Raw genomic sequence first — 19968 nt, forward strand, 5'->3', positions numbered from 1 at the left:
ACTATTACAAATACGTTTTTTCTTAACTTTAAAAGAGCTCTTTACATAGGGAACAGGTTGGATCTGAAGTAACCTATCCACGTTGGAAGATTTATTTCTTAAATTCCCGTTAGCCAAGGGCTACCCACACTCGCCTCTTACTGGGTCGGGACAGAGGCGGAGGGCTCGGATGGATGCACCACCGCGCACAGAGATGCGGAGGGCACGCCATCCTTGGCCGGGGCCACCCTGAGGCTCCAACCTGACCATTTTTTTCTTCTGATCTCCCACCGCCCGGACCCGTGTTTCTAAAAGACGCTGTGAACCCCGCGGAGGTAGAGGCGGGGGCGTGAGCGCAGCCGGCTGCGGGCGTGGCTGCGAGGCTGGAGCGCCGGCGGGCGCGTCGTCGGCCCCGCAGCCACCGCGGTCCCCGCCCTCCTTTCCGGGCCGCCGCTCCGGACGTCACGAGGGGGCGGAGCCGGCGGGGAGGAGGGAGGGAGGCGAGGCCGCCGCGGGGAGGAGGAGGAGGCGGTCGCGTCGCCGAGCGCAGGCCGCGGCGGCCGCCGAGTACCCAGCAGCCGTCAGCCGCGGAGAGCGCGGGGCCTGCGCCCCCAGCCCGATCGCCCCCCTCGGCGCCCTTTGGTCCGCACGCCGGGGCCCCGCGGGCTGGCCGACGAGCAGGCCGCCGACCGACCGGACCCGCGCGGCCACCCGGAGCCCCCCGGCCCGCGCGCACACGGAAGTGGTGAGTGAGTGTCGCCGAGGGGAGGTGGGGAAGCCCGCGGCCGCGGCGGTCGGTCGGTCCGTGCGCGCCGGGTCCCCCCGCCCCGCGCCGCCGGCGAGCGCTGCGCCGGCCCGAGGCCCCGGCGGGCGGAGGTGCGGGCGGCGGACGGCGGGCGGGGGATTTCCAGGCGCGCGGAGCGGAGCGCGCCGGCGGCGGGGAGCGCGCGGGGCCGGGGCCCGCGGCGGAGAGGGGAGAGGGGGAGCCTGGCCGCCCCTCCCGGGGAGCGCACGCACCGAGTTTCCCCCGCTCGCCCGGGGCGCGCGGACATCCTGTTTATGCCGCCCGGGCTGCCGCGCGGGCGGGCGGGCTGACGTCCCCCGCCGCCCGCAGAGTGTGGCCGCCGGCTCCCCGGTAGCCTTGCCTGCGGGCGCGGGGAGGTTTCCCTCTGGCCTCGGGATGGATGGAGGCTGGGGGGCGTAGCGGTTTTCCTCCTGGGCGGGGTCGGCGAGGGAAAGTTTCTGGGATTGGGGGCCGCCTTCCGGGCGGCTGGTGGGTGTCGTCTGTGGAGGCAGAAAACGCCCCCTCCTCCTCTTTGGGGTGCTGTTAGGAACCAGGCTCCAGGCAGCTCCCCTCCCCCCCCCCCCCAAGGGCGCAAGGCACACCCGGGGGTACAGGGATAGGAAAGAGGAGGGACAGAGGGAGACAGGGAGACGGGGGGGGTGGAGGGGGAGAGAGACAGACACACACACACACACACACACACACACACACACACACACACACACACCTCGGGAGTTGCACATCCCACTGTTAAAGGACATACTGACTGAAACTCACTCCTCTGATCCCATCCGCGCGGTGGTCAGGAATGAGAGGGACATCGCATGAACAGTCAACTCCCCATCACAAGTCACTCCTCAAGATTCCAGGGATGTGGGCTCCTTGCGTGTGGGTTTACCAAGGACCGGGGAGGGGCAGGACTAGATAAAAGGTCTGATCATCGCCAGGTGTTTGTGCACATTAAAAAAAAAAAATTGGATGTCTATTCTCTGTGAACTCCTATGTGCCTCTGGGTAAGAGAACCTTGTCCTTCCTGCCGCTCCTTTTAATACGTGTCTGTGAGCTGCTTTCTCTGCCCCTGGTTGGATACATGTTATTAAGATTCTCCTTTTCTGTTTAGAATCAAGATTTCTTTTCTCTTAGTTGCAGGCGTTTTTGTTTTGTTTTTTTACAACGGTATAAAATTGTCATTCTTTTGAGTGAGGAAAGCATTAACACCCTTGCAGAGAGAGTTAAGCATACCGAGTATAATGCAGACACAATTAGATGTGATCGTGGAGTATGATTGTTGGTTGTTTTTTAAGAAAAGGATTCGAGTATGGCCATATGCGCAGTGGGGAGGGGGGGAGTGTTTAAAGCGAGCATTTTATATTGATTAAACCTTTATTCTTTGTTTTCAAAACCCCATTTTGAGTTGTTTCTTGCTTTTGCTGTTGGTGACTCTGATGTTTTCTAAGACCTGAGAGTTGTTTTCACTGAAGGATCAATGTGTTCTTTTGTACTCTGTGGTGAGGGTTAATGGAGACCAGACACTTTGGGTACAATATGCTTTGTAATATGGAGAAAATGTCTTCTATATATAGATCCAGATCACATTTAAAGTACATCATACTTGAGTATTTGTGGGCATTATGAATATGATACTCACAAATTCTTCTTAATTCTATAAGTTATATTAACTAAGCAATTTCACTGTATCTTAGTTTCAATAAATAGCTGCAAAATATATTTTTTAATACTATAGTGTGCCACTCTGCATTAAATAAAAGTCAGTTCAAATAGTTTCCCCAGTCCACAATATACTAATTATTACTGTTGGGAAATGATGATAGAGGGTGACTACATTATACATATATAGATAAAATAATTCAAACATTGCCTAAAATATAACTACATTTCAATTACATTCATACTTTGGGTAGCCTTAATATCATTTTGGCCAATGCTATACAGGTACTTGTAATTATTTCTGATTATTAGGCATCTACCCTTTACAGATTTAAGTTACTAGGGGGAATTAGATTGCAAAATCTTTTCAGTTCAGGCATGTGCTAAAAAGATGGTGAAAATAATGAATTTTGAGGGTGGAGTTGCTTTTGCAGGAATAGAGGCTCAGATTAAATAGCATGAAGAAACTTAAACTGTGTGTCTATAATAGGATTGTGAGGTTGGTCAATTTAGATTCTGGGTTCACAAATACTAGGGTCAGACAATAAATTCTAGTAATATATTCTAAAGTTATTTGATTTCTTCTGATGGCTTTAAGTAACATATATTTGGATAGAAACCCAGCTGAAGCAAGTATTGAGAACATATGTAGGTTTATATGTACTCAGTTTTATACAAGGAACAGTAGGTATAATTGCATTAATAAGGTTTATTAGCAAAGAACAAGATCTGTTTTCTAACTCCTCTGATAAGGATTTCCCCCCCTAAACACATATGTTCATTTTATATATCTTCATTATGTATATACTTATTGTTATAATGAGATGATATACTTTTAGATTTATCCTCTACTTTGTGACTATTTGTACAAGGAGATTTTCTTACTCATTTCCACATTTTAAAAAATGGTTTTAAGTGGATGGGGAATTGGTTACTGAACCAATTGCTTAATTACTTGATGAGCAAGCAGCATCTGATTCACTGTGGTTTATTGTGGCCCAGTGGTATATGGGGCCTTGTTATAGAGATGCCAGATGGAGCACAGATCCTTTTAGACCAGTGTTTCTCAACTGGCTATGATTTTTGGGTCCAATGAGATATTTGTAGTTTGTGGAGACGTTTTGTTTTGTTATAACTTGGTGGCCGTAGGGAGAGGGGACTGCAGTATTACTTCTACACAGTGGGTAGCAGAGAGGATGCTGCTGCTAAACAGGAATGGGGCCGCCCCTGACAACAGGTCATTAGTGCTGGGCTTGGGAAATCCTGTTTTGGAATGCCAGGTAGGAAACGAGAAGACCCAGGCTTCTGTCATGGGAAATTGTTGCACTTCAGACTCCTGAAAAATGGAATTAAAAATCTTCACCGTGGCCATCTCACGAATGTGTTGGCAACAATCAGATAGATAATGCATGGAAACTGAGTGCAAACACCAATTCTAACTGTTATGAAGACATGATATTTTAAAATAAATGAGTTATTACATGTACTGGTGGTTAAGGCAATATGTTGAGAAGATTGGATAGTTTGGTATTGAGCTTTTTTGCTGTTTTTTTTTTTTTTTTTTTTTTTTTTTTGGAGAAAGGATTTTTAAATGTTGTTTTCTTATCAGAGCATACACTTAGCTCAATAATCTCTTTAAACATAAAGGTGATTTCCTCATAACAAGAGGGAAAACTCACTGTAGAAAAATTAGAAAATTTAGGAAAGTTAGAGGAGAAAAGCCATTGTGGTCAACTCCCTTTCCCATTAAGCACAATGGAGCTCTTCCCAATTTCTAAGAGTCATTAAAATTGGAAAGAAAGTTAATGATGGGAAAAGGGGGAGCACTTGGTGCCCAAGGAAGGTGCTGTTTGTTTCTACGTTCTTCATTTCATCCTTCTTAATGATACCATGTACAGGTAAAATCAGTTAAAAGCGACAGAGAAATTGGCTCATTGCTTTCATACTTTGCAGGCTGCCCTCCAAGCCCTGCTCTCATTAGGCATGTTGTTTCCTCTCTGCTTCTTGTTCTCCCCTGCGCTGGGCTAGGTGTGCCACTATTGCTTCCTGTCTTGAAAACCCTATGGTAACGTGGGGTTTTAAATAGCTGCCATGTTGAAATAATCGGGTTTCAAGGGCAGGAAGCTACTTTCCTATGAGTATTCTTCATTCTGAAGTGCACTAACTTTTTTAAGTAAAAAGAGAGAATACAACATTAAGTTCATTTCTGTGATATATTTATTTGTAAGGTTTTATGATCTGTGATTCTTAACAACTGGCAGTGGCCACATATATTTTCTCTGGTGCTCTGTGAATAAATCTAAGTCAGATCTGCTTTAGAAGCAAAGTGAAAATTTCTATTGATTGATGAGAGAGAGAGAGAGAGAGAGAGAGAGAGAGAGAGAGAGAGAGAGAGAGAGAGAAACATCTTATTTGTTCCACTCATTTATACATTCATTGGTTGATTCTTGTACGTGCCCTGACCAGGGACTGACCCCACAACAATGTCGTATTGGGATAATGCTTTAAACCAACTGATCCGCCCAGCCAGGGCACAAAATGAAAATTTCTTTAAGTCTACTCTGGCCAGAAGACAGAGCTGGTCTCTGTTGGAATATGTTTATCTTTAGTAACTGAATTTACTTAACATAATATTCACACAGTACTTGGTTCATATATTCATTCAGTAAATACTGCTGTGAGTCTCAAAAGAACAAAGGCAAAAATCCTTGCCCTTTCAGAGTTTACAGTCTAGTGGAAGACCCCTGGCCTGTTCATTCAGTGTTTCTCAGTTGCAGATTTTACACATTCAACTAAGAAAATCCTACTTAGTGGTTGTACAACGTTTTCTAGAAACCTTCATGGCATTCCTTAAGTCTGAGAACTAAGAAGTAGTCTCTTCTCTTCTTCGGCCCCCCCCCCCCTTTTTTTTAAATTTTCTTTACAGACTAATTAACTCATTGTTTGTAGATACTAACATCCCTTGGGTACCTACTTAGTTCCTGGCACTGAAGAGAGTTAACTCTGCTTGGAGCAAGTGGTGGGTGGAGTAAGAAGCTGCTGTCAGGATTGCAATAGGACAAGCTCAAAGAATAGGTTTTCTTTAGAGTGAAAACCGGTGAGGAATCTGGTCCACAAAGTTATTTTTCACTTGATCTTAGCCAAAAGGCAAACTTATTTTAACCCTTCAGGGAAAGTTATTTATTAATAAGAGTGATCTGTGAGAGGAGGCTGACTCTGAGAAACCTAAAAACTGAGCTGTGGCTTGCAAAGAAGGCAGTAATAACTTGAGCCCAGTTGGGGGAGACTAAATCAGGCCAACTTATTATACCTGTAGAGAGATCAGAGATTGATCCCTTGTATTTATCCTTATTTTTCATAATCTGTGTTTTTGGAGGCTCTGGAGCCAAACTGCTAGGTTTGATCCCAGCTGTGAGAATGTGGGCAAGTAAATTTTATTTCCTTACTCATCAAATGAAGATGAAGATGGTACCCACCTCTGAGACTGAGGATTGAATGACTATACCTAGAGATTTTGGAATAGTGCTAGGCACAAAGCTAACTTGGTTGGGGGCTACTTTTTTTTTTTTTTTTTTTTTTTTTGTATTGGTGAACAGGCTGTGTATTAGAAAAAGAAAGAGCTCAAATTATATTAAGAATGCTTTTTAAGATTGTAGGGAAGTGCAACCCATAAATGCAAACAGAGTGATGGACAAATTCTCTATTAGGTAGGCTTCAATTAGAAATGGATAAATCACAAAAGTTTAGGCACTTAAAGAAGGCAGTTTCTCAAGTCTAGAAGAGTATATTATAGAGCACCTGAAGTGATAGATAAATGAGGTTTTACTTTATTTTTAAGGAACGATGAGAAACAAAGGTGCCTTTAATTCAACTTTAAATGCCATCCAAAGTATATAATTCGGTAGGAATGTACTAGAGTTTCTTGGAAAGTTAGTAGAAAGATACTGTGTTGCTGTCACTGATTCTTAGCAAGGTTGTACTGTTGGTAGGGGAGTACATGCATATCTGTTTGTAAAATGGTGTTCTTCACATTCTTATGGAAATAAAAAAAAAATCTTATAAATCAGATAATGTGCCAGGGACTCGTAAATATATAGTCAGTCTCCCCTGAATGCTGTTTGATCAGTTTCTATTTCTATTTATGTATTGTGCTTTCCTAAAGCATGGTTTACCCAGAATATAAAATTGTACAAAAAATCAGCTTTTCCTACAAATCATATTTTAAATATGTCTTTATTTCTCTGATGTTCATGTTGCACTTATTCATATTTTCTCAAGAACAGTAGTTGCCACCTGATTGAAAAAGAATTTTCCATATTTTGTTTCCTCTTCTTTGATAGCAAAGGAGTTAACTGTCTTTCCTTTGTCTTCCCATTTGAGAAAACAAAAACAAAACAGTAAAACTCCCTAATTTTTTTTTTTTTTATAAAATATGTTTTATTGATATTTTACAGAGAGGAAGGGAGAGAGATAGAGAGCTAGAAACGTCGATGAGAGAGAAACATCGACCAGCTGCCTCTTGCACACCCCCTACCGGGGATGTGCCCGCAACCAAGGCACATGCCCTTGACCAGTATCGAACCTGGGACCTTTCAGTCCTTAGACCGACGCTCTACCACTAAGTCAAACCGGTTTTGGCAAAACTCTCCAATTTGTATTTGGGGGGAGCAGTAGGCGGGGAGTTCAGTTCAAATGGTGAACAGGTTGACCTGTAGGTATTATTTAGCTTTTTAAAAAACCCTACAATAAACCCTCAGTTTTGTGGACCTCGATTTAATGAACTTCAGATTTAACGGACAAAATTTCTGGTCCGTATGTCATAGGTGAAAATTAACACCCTTTTAATTTTAAAATGCTTTTAACCAAGATTTGTTTATAATTAAATTAAAAGGTTATTTTTTTGTTATTAATTCACTATTAGTTTGGATATATAGATCTTACGTTGGAAAATAAACTAGTAAATATTACATATATACAATTATAGGCTAAGTATTTAAATCCAAGAGTCACCGCTCCTAAACAATGTTCAGCGAATGATTAGCCCCTGATCATGTTGCATCTCCAGTGGTAATTGGTTCTGGTTGTTGGTTCTGTTGTTTCCTGGTGTAACTCTGTTTGAATGGTGCCAGCTGATGTTCCCTGTGTGATGCCCCAGCCAGTGTCTGTTTCCTCGGGGTGACTGGTGAGTGAATATATTTACTAGGCCTACTCAGTATACATTTAAAATCACAGGAACACATATGGAAAACTTTTCTGCGAAATTAAACCTTTCACACAAATGTATCTACATAAGCAAAAACAGGTGAACTAATTTGTCAAACTTTTAACATGGGCATTTGGAAAACCCACTCTGTTGTATAACATACTTTCACCTTTTAACGGACACCCCTTCGATTGAATTAGTGCATTTCATCAAGGTTTTACTGGATTTTCTGGAACATTGGGTAAATCGGACACGTTTGGGAGTACGAAGCAGAAATAGATAAGAACAATTTGTAATTAATGCCGCTCTGGTGTTTAATGGTGGTTTAAAGGGCTTAAGGGGCATTAGAGCTGAAAACAGTTCACTCAGTTCAGCACAATTATATCTGCAGGCTTATTTGCACAGTTAATTGGCCCAGACTGTAGCAAGGCTGTAATTTACAGCAATTTTTTTTCAATTAGTAGAATTTAAAATAATCTTTAATGTTATGAAATAAGAGAAAAGACAAAAGAAAAGGAAATCTCAGGAGAAAACAGTGTGCCAAGTGTATATTTTCCCACTGAAAAATCTTGTTATTAAACACAGAGAGGCAGGCAGCTGTGATTCATATCATAAAGAGGCACACTTTTTTTTTTTTCCCCTGCCAAGTACACATGCAGACCTACTACCCCTGTTTCCCTGAAAATAAGACATCCTCCGAAAATAAGACCTAGCGCATGGAAAGATAAGACATCCCCTGAAAATAAGACCTAGCGCAACTTTGGGAGAAAAAATTAATATAAGACACTGTCTTATTTTCGGGGAAACAGGGTAGTATTTTAGGGCTAATTTACAAAACTGACTTAAAAAAGTAGGATGTGCATAATGCCTACATTTAAAATCTGACTGATTTTGTTTAGTTAAAACCATTTTGTAAAACTTTAGGTTAATCACTGTATATCAGCTATCTAATTGGGGAAATCATTTGACATACATACTGGTGGTGTCTCCAAAGAAACCCATCTTTTTAGAATGACCATTCATGAAGATGGATTAGAAATGGGAGGGGGGAGAGGGGAGGCCAGAGGAAACTGGACTCGCCTGAATATAAATTGTATGCTCACTCGATGTAGATTTAGAAAGTAGGCCACTTGTGATGCACAAATTGGTGGAGATAAAGACGCTGTCGTTTTTGAGTTTAACAGTTATCTACAGACCACTCTTACGTGAGCATAAGAGAGGCCTGCTTCCTGCCCTCAGGAAGCAGGAAAACACAGTAATTTAACAATTCTACACCTATTACAATTATATTAAGTACCAGGAGAGATGTTTTAGTTTGCTATAAAGCAGAGGTGTGTGTGTGGGGGGGGTCAGTAAAAAGAGGGGGTCTTTGTGGTACATTTTTTTTTACATTGAAATTTGAAAAGTGAAAGGGTTAGGATAAGAATGAGAAACTTTCCAGCCAGAAGAAACAGTATATGCAAAGGACCTGAGGCAGAAATCTTAAGGGTGAGAGTTGGCCAGACCAAGAGGGTGAGGAAGTTTTCCAGCCAGAGGAAACAGCATGCGCAGAGGACCTAAGGTGGATAACACGTTGCCACTGGAGCAGAGAGGACAAAGATGCAGGCTGCTGAGGTAGGGAGGAACTTGATCAAGCAGAGTCCTATGGACTATATTACTTTGGGCTTTATCATAATACTAGAGGCCTGATGCACAAAAATTTGTGCAAGAGTTGGCCTGCCTTCCCCTGGCTGTCAGCACTGGCTTCCCTCTGGCACCCAGGACCCAGGTCGCTTCCCTCTCTGGCCAGCTGCAGGCACCCGGGGTCTGGGCTGGCTTCCCTCGGACCCCAGCTTCATCAGGAAGGACACCTGGAATGACGTCCGGAAGAGGTCTGGACTAATTAGCATATTACCCTTTTATTATAGTTAGCAGGGGAAATTGAGGCTTTAAAACAAGGCATGACATGATGGAACTTGAGTCATTGTAGGAAAGGAAAAAGGTACCCCATTCCTATCACTACTCCCCTGGGAGCACCTTGCCCCCTTCTCGCTCCCCCCTCCCTTCCACACACACACTCCTGCCTAATGCCTTGAAAGCCTTCACTGCCTTCCACTTCACCCATTTTTTAACCTTTTAAACCTGACAGCTACTTCTATACTTTTGAGATTTCTTCGAGAGAACTTCTTGCTGTCACATTTTGACACTTTTTTTTTTTTGCACTTATTATCCAAAATATTGATACTGCTAAACACCTCCTTCCTGGAATATGTCCTGCAACCCTACTGCTGTCTGCTGTCGTCTGCTTTCAGAGACACAGTACTTCTCTCCTTCCTCTCTGTGTCTTTGCTGTCCTCTTCGGTGTATCTTCTTCTTTTCATCTCTCTCCGTTCCCCAGTGAAGACTTTCCTAAAGGTTCTGTGCGAGGCAGATCTCACTTGTTCCCAAACGGTGCAGGCTGTGACCTGCTTTCACTTGCGCTCCAGCTGTTCCTTTTATTCACATTCCTCCTTCTTCACTCCCTACCTCCGCACATACCGGTGAAGGAGCATCAGGCACTATTCAAGGCAGTGGGGACTCGGGCGGGGGGAATAAGAGGCAAGGCCTCTGTCCTCAAGGAGCCACCATTCCAAGATGTTAAACATGTCGATACATGGAGTAATTTCAGGTGGTTAGAAGTGCAACAAAGAAAAGAGTAAGGTAATGGGTAGAGAATAGTTCGGCGGGTGGGAGAATGCTCGCTCTGAGGAAGCTCAGATCTGAGTGATGATTAGGAGCCAGGTCATGTCATGATCTTTAGGAAGGGCCCAGGCAGAGGAAACAGCAGGGGCCTCAGCCCCATTTGGGGTGGGGGTGAGCTTTCCGGGTCATGCTGGACTGCCTCACCTGGATGCCTTTGGACACTGCCCATTTAACCGCTTCAAACTTGATCGATCTCTCTCTCTCTCTCTCTCTCTCTCTCTCTCTCTCTCTCTCTCTCAGCCATACCAGAGGGGGATTTCTTTGTTCCTCTTAACATCTCTGACAACCACCCTCAAAGCCTTAGATCAGTGGTCAGAAAATTTTCTCTGTACCGGGAAAAACAGTGAATATTTTCAGCTTTGAAGGTCATGCTTCTCTGCTACCTTTATGCAATTCCGCTGTTGTGGAACGAAAGCAAACACAGACAACATGTAAACAACGAGTGTGGCTGTGTTCCAACAAAACTTCAGGCACGGACACTGAAGTTTGAATTTCCCGTTGTCACAAAATATTATTTCCCCCCAGCTATTTAAAAAGGGGAACATTTGTAGAGCTTCTTGGTGGCAGGCCAGATTTGCGGCCAGAGTTTGCTGACTGGTGCCTTAGAAGCGTCTTGATCGCTCCCTTTCTTTGCCCTGCATCCCATATTCAGCAGCTGGCCATGCCTTCTCCGTTCTCCCTCCCAGCATAGTGCAGCTTTGCCTTTCCCCCTTCCCTGCCACCTATCCAGCTTTCTTTTACTTGGGTGATGGCCGTCATTTAGTCTCCCTGCTCCAGCGTTTTCAGCCTCCTCCAAACAGATGTTGACATAGAACTTCCTGACCGCCAGCCTTTGGAAGCCCCCATTGCCTACCGAAAACAGTCCAAACTCTATCTTAATGTGCTATTGAAGGCTCCATGTGCTAAGACTTCCACTTTTCAGCTTATTTTTCTATTTCTCTCCTTCTACACTGTGCCAAGATAGCTTATTTACTATTTTGCATTTGACCCACAAACATTTCTCATATTTTTCTACTTTTAAAAAAAATGTACTTTACTTATGTTCTCAATCTGTGAAAATTCTATAACGTTCAAGGCCCCTTCAAATGTCCCTGACTCCTTCCTCCTACCCCCAAAGGGAGGTCTGCTTACACATAGTACTTGGGTAGTGTGGGTCCTCTACCTGGGACATCATGTTCTGCCTGTACTTCAGTTCTTTTGTAGACTTAGTACCTCCACTGTGCAATCCCAAGGTCCTTGTGGTCAGGACTTTGTCTCATTATTATGTCCCCTTTCAATGTAGGCTCATGAGTGTCCATTGAATAAATGCTAAGTCCTCTGTGGACATGTACAGTTTGTAGAGGTTCAAAGTGGGAACATTTTGCTGAAAGGAGTTTGGTGATATTAAATCCTTGATTCTTACATAAAGTAGTATAATTTTGTGTAAAATCACCAAGTATTTGGTCCTGTCAATGGCTCAGGCAAATTATTGATGTTTTCCTTTAGAAATTTGTGTGTTTCCTTTTATTAAAAAAAGAATGCACTTGTTTTAGATTGCTTTTTCTTACAATAATCTCCCTGCCTTAGTCTCCTACCAGATCACTTGTCACATGTGTTAAGTTCTCCTTTTAATGAGTTGTTCGGTTGTATATGTCTTTTGTATTTATATAGATAACTTCAACTTTTTTGGGGTGACAGATATATGAATAAATAAATACTAATACTAGTCCCTTGATTTATTCAACTTAAGGTAACAAGATGATAAAAGGTAAATACCTTGGGAGAAACAGGAAGAAGGCTCTGGGGGCAGTGTTAGAATCATTATGTGGGTCTGGTGGGAAGTGAGAAACGTGTTTTATAAGTGTCTTGTAGTCTTGCGCTTGGGGTGTGTAGCACACCTTCCCAAATGGAAAGGACAGGGAGAAAGAGGATGAGACTCAAGGTTAGTAAGCTTTCTGTGGCCGATGATGCAGGTGCTTTGCATTTGATACTTAATTTAATCTTTGAATAGCCAGAGAGTTGCATCTTAATTGCATCATTTTCTAGATGAGCAAAGCTTAATAAATGGCAGAGCTGGAATTCAAATTTGAAGCTCTTTGACATCAAAACAGAAACAAAAACCCTTTTCACTAGTTTATTCCTTCTAGCTTTACAGAGATGTAATCGGAAAACGCTTCTATTTTTAAAAAACCTTCTTTCTACTGTCTTGTCTTTTTTTGTGTGTGTGTGTGACGTTGGGATTTAAAATGAGAACCTGTGGAATTTCTTTCTATCTTGTTTTTCAGCCTAATGCTTCTGAAACAGTTTCAGGCTCTTAAGAGAGTTACCTCTGTGCACCTGTATTGTATTTGGTATTATTAGATGCTTGCTAAGTAATAGAAAGGATCTGAGAGCATTCGTCAGGGATGAGGGGCAGTTGTGAGGGGATGGGAGGTGAAACAGGCAGTTGGGTTCATTTAGCATATTTTCTTGCGAAATATGTTTGACATTCCAAATCCAACTTGATTTATTATTTTATAATACATGGTTATTATATAACATGTCCCATATTTACCTGTTTGGGTATTAGTATAGCAGATGTGTTACGAAAGGCACGATGGACTTGGAACCAGGAAGAGCTGGGTCTGAGGCTGTTCTCTGCCACTTACTAGCTCTGTGACTTGGGGCTCATAATTGATACTCAATTTTTTTTCAACTACAAAATGGATTTTTAATACCTATCCCAAAGGTGGTTTGTGAAGGTTTATTGAGGTAGAACATTGGGAATCTTCAGACAGCTCCTGGAACTCAGCAGCATTTAGTGAATGTTGGTTCCCTACTCCCACCCTCAAATACTAACCAATGTCAGAGATCCTTTAAGTAATTATGTGGTGTGTACATGTTTATAAGTGGGAACCTTACAGATAGATATTACTCAAGGTATGAACTTCTGATGCGGGAAACGCCTTTGTACAGATGGGTTCCTACTACTACGAAAGCATCAGTATAGAACAGTGGTGAGCAAACTCATTAGTCAAATACCAATAGTACAACAACTGAAATTTCTTTTGAGAGCTGAAAACTGACTTCTGCACATGGGCCACGAAGTTTCAATCGCACTGTACGTGCACGCCTGCACGTGGTATTTTGTGGAAGAGCCACACTCAACGGGCCAAAGAGCCTCATGTGGCTCGAGAGCTGCAGTTTGCCAACCACTGGAATAGGATAGTGGTTCAGACTCCCAAATCTGGAACCCAAGTCTGTGGTTTATTCTGCTTTAGTTTACTAGCTGAATTATCTTGGGCAAGTTATTCAAACTCTTTGTGCCTTGGTTTCCTCGTTTGTAAAATGAGGATACTAGTAGTAGTATCTGCCTTATAGGGTTGTAAGGATTAAATGAGTGCTCGTGTGTTTGTACCAACATCCTGTAAAGGTTTGCCAGTCTTACTGTTATTCCTCCTGTCTTCATTCCCCTTCTTGTATAGGCAGCCCTTAAACTGTCTGGAAATTCCCTGGAATTCCCCCTCATATCTTCTCTTATCAGGAGAATCCTGTGTACCTCATATACCTGTCTCGTCCTCTCTTTTCAGTCCCTTCCTAGTCACTTCATGTTCATCCAGTCTTTTTCTCATGTCTAATACAGTCTCAACAGTTACCTTCCTTGTACATTTTTGCCACTTAAAAAAAAAAATCTGTATTTTTGTATTTTTTTTTAAATGTGGAAACTGAACATTTTCTAATTGTGACCAATAAATCCAGCTATGTGTTAAGGAAACTTTTACACCAAGGAAGACGAGATCCATATTGTCTCAAGCAGTGAAGAAAATAAAATTCTTCATTGCTTATTGAATGCTAGCTCTGTGCCAGATGTTCACATCAGTAAAATGAGACGAAGAATGGTTGAGTAACATGTTGAAAGGCACCCAGCGTGTAAGCAGGGGAACCTGGATTTGATCGAAACCAGGCCTGCCGTCTCAAAATTCTTGAGATTAGTTGCCTAAAAGCCTCCAGGCACCCCCTCATTACTCCGGCCGCACCCCTTCATAACCTATCCTCTGCTCACCCTCAATCAAGCTCCAGCGATCGAGATGACAAGTTCTCTTGCGCAGCTCTCTCTGGCTACAGAATGCTTTTTCTCTTGGCAGGACACGGATAGTGTTTCAGGTACTGTGTGTGTAACATTGTTCTTTTGTGTGTTGGTTTGAAAACATAACCACATTTATAGCAGTATGTGTTGAGGGGCGGAAAATGTGTTCCAGATCTCAACAACCAATTGGGAATGAAGGCAAAACTATGGTATACACCAGACCACCAGCGTATTGTGTGTTTGTTTTAGTGTGTTACCTGTACTGATACACTTTTAAGGGCTTATGCGTCATATCTGAATCAGGCACATTCTGGAATGTATAAACATTATCACACTTATTTGCTTAGCTGTCTGTCCTCATCTGTGGCTGACCTTTGTATCTCCAGTCACTACCATTGTGCTTGGCACATAGTAGGTAGGAGCCCTATGAAGAAATGGATTTAGTACTCTTTTAAAAATCAATGGCTTTTTATATTTTTCTGTATGCCTGATATGTTTAAAAAAAAAAAATCAATGGAGTAAGGGTCAGGCAACATCAAAAGAGGAATGTTGCCAAGCAATAACCGACCAGATGAAAATACTGCTTACACTGGGCCGAATTGAGACATTTAAAGGTATTTGGGAGCCAGGCACTTAATGAGACGATTGCTTTGATTATTGGAAGGCAAGGAAAGCAGTCAAACGAGTTTCCTTCTTGGCGTGGAGTCTTGTTTACTTTTCTCAGATTAGAACGGATAGTTCTATTGGTTTCAAGTGTTCATGGAGACCGGTTTTCCATGAACCTCAGCATATTTGGGTCCAGGTTTGTAGACATTCTCTAGTTAGTGCTGTTTAAGGATTTGTAGCACACAATGATCATAAGATCTTACAATAATTTTGAGAGTTGGAAGAAATCGAAGTTGCCCGGGTACACTTCCTTTCTCAGTTTTGTAACAGAGAAAACCAAGAATCAGAGCAATTATGTGACTTTCCAAAGACCCCGTGGGGCCACCATTTAGTGTGTGTGTGTGTGTGTAATACAGTATATGCTGGATTTGTGATTGAGTAAACAAATGATACAGAAAGTAGTCACATGCAGAATTTAGTAAACTAAATACCCACCTGTTCAAACGGTTCTGAGAAGTGTAAGATGTATTTGTGGGTAGGAGATGCTAGAGATTATCTAAGAGAAATTAGATTATGCAGGTTTCAGTCATTATCTTGGACATTTGGAAGGGCAATGTCCCCTGGGAGAAGAGAGATGGCACTGCTCTCACTAGCCTTGCCACCTGGAGGTTCCAGAAGTTAGGGACCAAGTCCCTCTTGCTTATCCTTTTAGTCCTAGTGCAGCCCCCAGGCCTGCTATCAGAGCAGAAGGTCAGTAAAATATTATTGAACACATGAATGCCAAGTATAAGACGGTAACTATGGCTTTCTCCTGTGGAGGCCTATCTGTTTGACCGGCACGGCTTTTGTTGTTGTTTCTTTAATCAGGAGAAAAGCCACTTTACACAGCACTCTTAGCTTAAGCGGACCTTAAAGAGGTCACAGTTATATTAAGAACAGCAAAAACTTAAGTTTTGAGAGCTCATTACAGATGAAAAGGTGTGCCCCCTTGTATAACTTACATGTGAGACCTAAGGCACCTGAGATTCAGAGGTGCAGCGATTTTGAGCCTGTACTCTTCCCACGGTGCCTGTGGCTGCACTTCTCTTGACTAACTGTATATAATGCCTTCCGCTATTGCACTCGGCTGCTCACTGGCCCCTCTGCTGCCACCTGGTTCCACAGAGCCTCCCAGAAGCTTAGTCTTCAGGTCTGGTCAAGGTTAAGGTCCTGACCACATACCTGGGTCAGAATTACCTGTCTTTTCTTGTTCTTGCAGCCGAGCCTGCTTTCAGCACATTCTCACCTTGTGAACCAAGCATAAGGAAACAATTCTGTCCAAGTGTTTACGACTGAAACAGGGTGCCTCAGCAGACAGTCAGCTATAACCCTGACTTGGGCCTGTGAGGAGAGAAAAGTTTTTATTTCCTCTTTTTTTTTTTTACCTTTTTTTTTTAGGTCATTAAAAAGCCATAGGCTGCAAAATTCAAAATGATTGTAACCTTTCGGTTTTATACATACATACTTTATGGGATCTCCATTATGTTTAGTTTCTATAGATGTTAAGCACTTGTGTTTTTATTTTATTTATTTTTCTAAAGAGTTACTAAGTTTATATAATTTGCTTATCCTATCTGTTCAGCAAGTAGTTACAGTTTCATATGGGATACTGTTAATCATTCTTGCATTTACTTTCAGAGAAGTCAGATGTAAGGCTAATATTGGTCCTTCCTAGGTGATCATTTGAAACTGCTATAGCTCCTAAATTCTTCTTTTAAACTTTTACTTAGCATTTTAAAGAAATTAAATAAGTAATGGATTTGTATTTTTTAAAATTAAGAACTATGAAAATCTAAGGCCTGACATTTATATGAACATTTTTGTTAGTAATGAATGTTTATTTCAGACTTTGTTTTATAGACATATAGGCCTATAAATTAAAATAAATTCAAGATCATAGAACATAATGCTATCTTGTAATCTGCCTTTTTCACCAAGTGACTGACTTCTCACAGTTTTACCCCATAAAGTAATAATTTTTGGTTAGGGTGACATAACTCTTTATGGTACATAGTTTTCCATAGTATGGATGAATGAAAGTTTATTAGCTTAATCCTCTAATATGGAACATATATATTGCTTGTTTTTCCTACTATTAATATAAAAAAAAAATCCTGTTATAAACATCTCCATGCCTCTATTTTTGCGGACTGTTCTGATTTTTTTCCTTAGGCGACTAAATGATATTGTCTGAGAGCTTTGATATTTATCTATGTCACGATTTTAAAAGCCCAAACTCTAATGGAAACATGATAGATTTGCCCAGTTGGTTTTTTAGAACAGTAAGTTCTGTAGGTCCCTGGGGACTGCAGGGTGCCCGAGCAGTGTTTCTAACAGTTAGATTTTCCCTAGCGCTCCATAAACATTCTGGGCTGTCCAATGCCAAGATTTGCTCTGGAGGTGTGAGGTGGAGGAGACAAGCTTTATCACTTTGTGTTTACCAGGTGTGCTGCGGTGAATCTTGAAAGCCCTTCCAAGTAAAATAGGACCGCGGACCCTCTCCCCCCCCACCCCCCCAACCCGTCACTATAGGTTGCTAATCTTTCGTAATAAATAAGAAGCCCAAATGCAATTTCAGAAGATGACCTTTTTCTATCAGTGGTCATAAAGATTTCACACGATAGTAATCTCAGTGTCCTGAAGTAATTTTACCGGTCAGCTTGGCTTCAGTGAAATCAGCAAGGCTAGTTTATCTTTGCAAAGACTTGTGACAACAAGCTCTATCTTCCCTCCTTAGGGAGTGCAGTTCACATTTAAGATTTTGCTTCAGGCCTCTGTGTGCAGCTGTTTGGTCTGAGTGTTTCAGATTTCCAGATATGAAACTGGTTTGACGTTAATTTTAAGCATGACAAAGTCTGCAGAGTTAGCATCATGCTGGGTACTTTGGTTACATTGCCCTTTATTTGCTTCATGCAAGAGTCCTTAGACAGTCATAAATGTTTATCGATTATATTGGTATTAATAAAAGTAAGCCTTGCCAATAATTAGTGGAAACCAAACCAAAGGAACCTAGACTTAATGGACTACTGAGCAGAACTAAGGAGTAAAGTTCTTCAAATAAGGCACAGGTAAAAGATCTTATCTGTGTATTATCCTCCTGTTCTTTGACTTTCGTGTTAGAATTTTCCACCCAAAGCCTCAGTTTCAGGCTAATACAGCACTCTCTTCTGTTAGCATTTATTTCAGGTAGTTTAGACACACTATTACCTATAAATTTGTCTGCTTCAATATAAGCCTTTTATGCACTGTATATCTCTCCTATATTTAATCTAGTGTAGATTTAGATTGATAATGACTCTTTAACATTTTTATTTTTTCTTAAGAAATGTAATAGTACTTCTGGCCTAACAATGATGTATTTACCAATCAGAAAGATTATGTTAATTTTAAATTGTATTCCCTAAATTACGGAATTGTGTACTACTATTCCAGTAAAGGTATATGATACTGCAGCTAAGATTCCAGGAGGAGCTATAGAGAGAAAATTCTTGTTCAGGAACCTTTTGACCAATGAAATTGCTTTTCTATCGCATCCCTAGATTAGCTCTCTTTTGGTGACGTAAGCAACTAACTAAAATAAAATAGAGAAAAAAGGAAAAGAAAAAGAGAGTTGGGATTTATTGGCCAACGTAACTAGAGTCTCTTACGGGGAGTGGGGAAGACTCCATGTGCTTCACTGATGTCAAACATGGTCCCTTCATTAGGACTCCTCCTTGTTTTTGCTGCTCTCTCTTTGGTCTCATTTCTTGCTACACTGAGGTTTTCTCCAAATGGCTTGAAGGAGAGAAACTGGCTGCCCCAAGATGATGCTCTTCTAGCTTCTATTTATCAAATCTCCCTGAAGGATTCTTGCTTAGGTCACTCCTTGGTCACTCATAAATAGGGGTCAGGCAGAACACTGTGACCTATCATCCTAACAGAACCACATGGAATACGAGGTTTCCAAAGACAACAGATATCTACCACAGCATCTTGACTGGCAGTTAATTTTTTTTTTTAATTGTGGTAAAATACACAACATGAATTTACCATCTTTACCATTTTAGAGTTACAGTTCAATAGTGTTAAATAAGTACATTCACACATTGGGCAGTCTATCTCCAAAAACCTTTCGTGTTGCAAAAAAGAAACTATACCCATTAAACAATCCCCTCCCACCACATATTCTCTCCTTCTTCCAGCCCCTGTCAACCACATTCTACTTTTTTTCAATATAGTTAAAAATTTATATTAAAATTTAATTATTTTATTAGAGAATACAGGTTATTAGCCTATACAATTATACCACCACTTGTGAAATTTAAAATATCTGACACAAAAAGAACGATACTAGAGGAGGTTGTATCTGATGAGCTTATGGCAAAGGTTTTCAGGAGGGTGAAGCAATGGACTTGGTAGTTTATGTCCTCAGAAGCCATCATCCTTTGGGCAGAGGTTCAAGTATTAGTTTAAGTTTCTCTTCCCCATTCCTTTTTTTCATATAAATAAATAAACAAATGTACACGCACACGCACGCGCGCATGCGCGCGCACACTCCCACACACACATACACACACACTAGCAGGGGTCTTCAAACTATGGCCTTCGGGCCACATGCGGCCCGCAGAGGAGTCTGATCCGGCCCGCCAGGTTTTTTGGGCAGTGAGCGCAGCCGAGGTGTTACACTAGGAATTAGTAGTTCATATAGTCCGGCCCTCCAGCTCTCTGAGGGACCGTGATCTGGCCCCCACTTTAAAAAGTTTGAGGACCCCTGCACTAGAGGCTCAGTGTAATAAATTTATGCATGGCGATAGGGTGGGTCCCCTCAGCCCAGCCTGCACCATCACTAATCCAGGACCCATCAGGGGATGCTCAATGCAGGAACTGCCTCCTGGTGGTCAGTGCGCCCCCCTAGCCAACCTCTTGTGTCCTGCCACCCTCCAG

At 42.1% G+C, this 19968-nt stretch overlaps 1 protein-coding gene across 2 annotated transcripts in view; it reads left to right on the plus strand.

Annotated features, from left to right (window-relative positions):
- The first annotated feature begins 463 nt into the window (after nt 1-463).
- JAK1 (Janus kinase 1) overlaps nt 464-19968 on the plus strand; it is a 124511-nt gene continuing 105006 nt past the window's right edge. For both annotated transcript variants that reach the window (XM_084871360.1, XM_084871359.1), the window contains exon 1: nt 464-724. The gene's annotated coding sequence lies outside the window, so the exon portion shown is untranslated. The remainder of the gene's footprint in view (nt 725-19968) is intronic.

Source organism: Pipistrellus hanaki, assembly GCF_964339955.1.
Source record: "Pipistrellus hanaki genome assembly, chromosome: 2".
Classification (NCBI taxonomy): Eukaryota; Metazoa; Chordata; class Mammalia; order Chiroptera; family Vespertilionidae; genus Pipistrellus; species Pipistrellus hanaki.